The following is a 5,139-nucleotide window of genomic DNA, read 5'->3' as shown; positions in this document are numbered from 1 at the left end:
AAAATTTGATCTAAGCAGTGGAGGGGGGGGTCCCTTCTGGTGCCATTTTCCAGATCTAAAACAAATTTCCCCCCCAAAAAAACCTGTTAGTTCTGCAGGAGAAAAAAATGCAGGTACATGTATAACTTCCACCATGGAACTAACAGCCGTTTGAGGGAGGAAGGGGTAGATTGGAGAATAACATGGTAGTGGGGATAATTGCCTCTCCCCATAGCTCCAGTTAAATTTGGGGCACACCTGCAGGAAATTAAAAACAAATGTTAGGACATCCAGCTATGAGTCTCAGATTTTTCATTCTGTGGTGTCCTTTTGTTTCTCATACTGAAATGATTGTCATGTAATTGCATATCCTGTATTATTTTTATGGATTCACCTTATTGGCATGTCTTTCAATAGAATTTCTTTGATGGGCTTCAATTAGTTCTCCTACTAGTAATAAAAAACCTCTTATGTGTGGAACTGCTACCATGGCTAAACCTTGCATAGCTCCTTCAACTAATGCTGCGTCTTGCTCCTATGCCCTGCTTTAAAATATGAAAATTGACTTTCTACAAAATAAATATGCTAGCAAATGTTTCAGAACATTTTCTGCCCTGGCTCTTGAACCACACTTCTTCCTCGGGCTTTGTCCCAGGCTCTTCTCTCTTATGAATTTTCTTTCCTTCTTTTAATTGCTTCTACAGACTGAGCAGTAGATTCAGCCATTTTCAATACTGGAGATCTATTTTCAGACCAGTTATAATGGGAGAAAGAGAAGCCCCTATGTGCTGTAAACAAAGCACAACAAAAATTGTGATGCCTGCCACACTTGGCCAACAAAGAGCAACTAATGAAGAAAAATGTGAAAGAATGTGAAAGAGGTAGGCTCTGGTGGTTGCAGCCTTAGCTGAAGAAAGAACACAGGCACCTGGGGACAATTGATACCTAATCCTTAGCTATTCAGATGTAAATAGTATTGCCAGGGGGGAGAGGTAGCAAGCAATTCCAAGCAGGGGAGTTGCTAATGGTAACCCACCACCATTGGGGGAGGAGAATTTGATATATTTTTCATCAACCACGTCTACTGTATTATTTGAATGCACATTTATTTATTTTTTCATTCATTCATTCATTCAAACATTTATTTCTATGCTCACCTGTTTATTTTTAGGGTGCCTCCAGACCAACATTATTTTGTATGTTTGGTTCAAATGCATACCAGAACTACAGGTCTGTGCATTTAAAGTGGATTAAAGGCCTCTGTCTCCAGCTATGTGCACACCTTTAAAGCACAGTTAAAGCACACAATCCAAGCAAATCACCCCACTAGCTAATCAAGATGAATGATCAATGTCATATAACTGCCCTGCAAACAAATAAGAATGAATTGTGAATATAATCTAACCTCTGCATAAGCTTTGTACAAGCAAATCAGGATAAATGTTCAATAAATAAGTCGTTGGAGAAGCCCATAATCTAACCCCTGTGTCAGCTTTGAATACACAGGTTGCCTGAAGGGGTCCAGCCTACAATGCCTGAGATCTCCAGGCTGGAAGAATAAAACCATATAAAAATGAATACTACTTGCAATAAAAACAAAAAACACCAGACACTGTAGATCACACCAAAATGACATCCAAACATTAAAAATGACCAAAGGCTTGGGGAAATGTTTTTATCTGATTGGATGAATGACAACAAAGCTGGTACCAGTCAAATTTGGGCTATGGTGGAGTTCCATAATCAGGTGCCACCACAGAGAAGGCCCTCTTTTGTTTTTTATAAATTTATGATACCTGGTGGTGGGCCTCCCTAGCAGATCTTAGCATCCAGGAAGGAGCACATAGTGAGAGATGCTCCTTCAGGTAGTTAGGTCCTAAGTAGTTCTAAGCTTTATAAATTATTGACAATACCAAGAATTTTGCCCAGAAGTGTATTGTAATTCAATGCAGTTCCGCAAGATAACTATATTATTTCTACCCTGTCCATCTGGCTGGGTTCACCTAGCCACTCTGGGCGGCTTCCAACAAAAGATTAAAAATACATTAAAACATCAGTCATAAAAAACTTCCCTAAACAGGGCTGCCCTAAACAAGAACTAGTGTTTTAAGGCTCCATCTAGCTACCCTGTTCAGTAGCTGTATAGCTCAATATTTTGCACTAGCTGAAGTGTTCATATCCTCTTTAAGGCCACACCCACAAAGAGTATAGTACATTTTCTGAAACTGAGTGACTGTGAATTACTGTGGCCAAATTCCTATCCAGGGATGGTAGCAGCTGGTGGACCAGACAACACTAGCCAAAGGCACTCTGCACTGCAAACAACACATGTGCCTCTGATGACAGAGCTGGACCTCAGAGTAACCCCCAGACTATATACCTGTTCCTTCAAGCGGAGTTCAACCCTCTCAACAACAGGTTCTGTTACTAATCTCTGGATCAAACAACTGCAAAGGTCCCAAGTAAAGACACTGAGCTCAGCTGCTGTAGTGCTAACTGGTGCAAATGGCTGTTTGAAGAAAGAAGAGGTCATACACAAATGATTTCACACCATGCATAGGATTCGGCATGAAATAATGTGCTACAGAATGAATTTTCCCATTTTCTGAAGCCGTCATCTCATGCAGTTCAAATGTTAGAGGTTGTACTCTTTGCTACTGTTTCTTTTTCTGGGACTGACAAGATTCTGGATGAATGTACCAATAACCATCCAGTAGCATGAAATCACATAGAGCATATTCTCAGTAAAGGTTGGAGATACTGTATTAGCATCAGTTTTGAAGTAAGACTCAACTGTCAGTCCAATTGAATATTGTTTGTGGAACTGCGAGGGTCGGGATCTTTTCCTTTGTCTTAGCCAACAACAGGGGTAGGCAACCTAAGGCCTGGGGGCTGAATGTGGCCCAATCGCCTTCTCAATCTGGCCCGTGGACGGTTCGGGAATCAGCATGTTTTTACATGAGTAGAATGTGTGCTTTTATTTAAAATGCATCTCTGGGTTATTTGTGGGGCATAGGAATTTGTTCTTTTTTTTCTTTCCAAAATATAGTCTGGCCTACCACATGGTCTGAGGGATGGCTGAAAAAGGTTGCTGACCCCTGGCCAACAAAATGACTTCAGGGCTAGCTCTTGGTGTTTAAGGAAGCCACTACGCCTCATCCCTTCCCCTATCTGTGATCCAAGGTAATATTACCTACCTTGCAACACTGTAGTAAGGATTGCAGAGATAATGTATGTGAATAACATTTAGGAAATGTGTTGATAAGGTATCGATTGAACTTTGATATGGACACCAGTTATCTGGGTAGCATGTCAAGGAAGTCCTCAAGAAAATAAATTACAGATAAGTTGAATTGGCAAACACCAGCTTCAGAATACATATTTTTTGACACATAGCCAGTATGATTACTTAAAACCAATTTATCACACTGCTCAGAAACTCTGATCAGAATCCTGCTGTTGTTGTGCTAAGCAATGTATATGCTCTGAGAAAGTCACAGATCATAACCCCAGGCGGCTTGCTATGTTGGTGGTTAATTACAATACTCTTTTGTAAACAGTTATATTAATAACTTGAAGCACCAAGGACCACCAGGACCCTGCTGTGTGCTTTAGGGGCAGGAGGAAGACAGGAATAGATGCTGCTTGTCTCCAGATCCTCCCCTGCAGTGCTGGCAGGCAGTCTCTGTCTGTTTCTCAGACATTCCCTGCTTAACCTTGTTTTTCTGTCTTGCCCTGCTGTTTGTTTTCATTGGCTGTGATTTATACACGAACTTGAAACTCAAGGGAGAAGCATCAGGACCATTAAATAAGGGCTATTGTGTTTTCTTCCTCTTCTTTCTTGCAACAAAGGAGGGTTTGCATTTATTTTCAGATGTACAAATGCTATAAAGGGTGCATGAAGAACCCTTTTCATGAATCTAAATATAAACTGGGTGAAAGAAGCCCACCTTAGAAGAAAGCACCTACATCTCTGCCTACCTCACCACAGCTATTGTGGTGAAGAGCAGGCTGGGATGCCCAAAAGTTTACAGATGGGACAGCTCTCCAGCACAGGGCAGCTTCTCATTTTAGTGCAAATGCAATAAAGGAGAGGAGATTATGACAGCAGCAGCAGTGCAGGGAACAGGGCTGAAATACTGGTTACAGTTTCACCCTAAACAAAATAATCAAAATGAGTTCCATGCTTTTGGAACTGGAGCCTGGGAGGCTAGAAGCCCCTAGGTGTTATCACAGGGGAAAGGTGCAAACATTATAGAAACCTGTACTATACTGCTGATAGTATAATTTCAATATAAAAACAAGGCTCTTGAGTTACTTGATTCTTACCAAGAAGAATAACATACCTACTTTATGCCATAAAAAGCGACAGGTGGCCCTCTCTCCTTTTTACCAGATGTCCTGCCCCATTCCCCAGAAGTCCCGCCTTTTAATATATATTTTATATAGGTATTCTAAGTAGTTGTTCTATTTTTCTCCAAGATCAGGCTGAGGCCTTTGTCAATTTTACATTTGTGGTACCAACTGAGGCAAGATTGGTTGTCACCAGAAACAGGGCCTTTTCAGTGCTGGCACCCTAGATATGGAACTTCTGGTGAAAATTTGCCCAATCTGTTCTACTGGCCTTTTTGCAAAAGCTTTATGCTTTGCTTATTAATTTTGAATATAGGAGCAAATATACAATAAATTACAGTTCCCTCCTGTCACGCCCCATAACAACACCAATTACATCCAGTTGTATTAGTAATAAGAAAATAAAACATTAATGTGCCAATTTTTAAAGTGTCATTTCACAGGTTCCCATGCATCTTGGGTGGTTTATACACATGGGTGTTTTTTGGTTGGTTGGGGGTTTTTTTGAAGCAAATGAAATAAAAATGGGCCGTGTTTTGTAAAAGTTTTGTAGATTCTCATGTTGTCTTCTTTATTGTACTCAACTTTTTCATCAAGGTTAAGTCCCAAACATAAGCATACCAAATTTCATATAAGTATGCATTCAAGGTCCTCTTGCTTTTAGTGCTTAGCAACAGCAAGACATGCTGCAGTTATAAGATGCATAATTAAGTCTCTGTCCCTAAGATCTTGTGCTTCATCTGCAAATATTGAAAGTAGTGCCATTTGGGGATGTGAAATAATCAAATGAAATGTAATTTGTTCCAT

The 5,139-nt window shown here is 40.3% G+C and overlaps 1 long non-coding RNA gene across 1 annotated transcript; it reads right to left on the bottom strand.

The window, feature by feature from the left end:
• Nucleotides 1-598: 598 nt before the first annotated feature.
• On the bottom strand, nt 599-2,482 carry LOC310762918. Its single transcript, XR_014548298.1, has 3 exons — nt 2,360-2,482; nt 1,461-1,528; nt 599-767 (listed from the first exon to the last, which is right to left on the bottom strand). It is a non-coding gene; the product is annotated as an uncharacterized lncRNA (long non-coding RNA).
• Between the last annotated feature and the right edge of the window lie 2,657 nt (nt 2,483-5,139).

Source organism: Podarcis filfolensis (genome assembly GCF_964270895.1).
Source record: "Podarcis filfolensis genome assembly, chromosome: 1".
Lineage (NCBI taxonomy): Eukaryota > Metazoa > Chordata > Lepidosauria > Squamata > Lacertidae > Podarcis > Podarcis filfolensis.
This window is presented reverse-complemented; position numbering and strand designations above follow the sequence as displayed.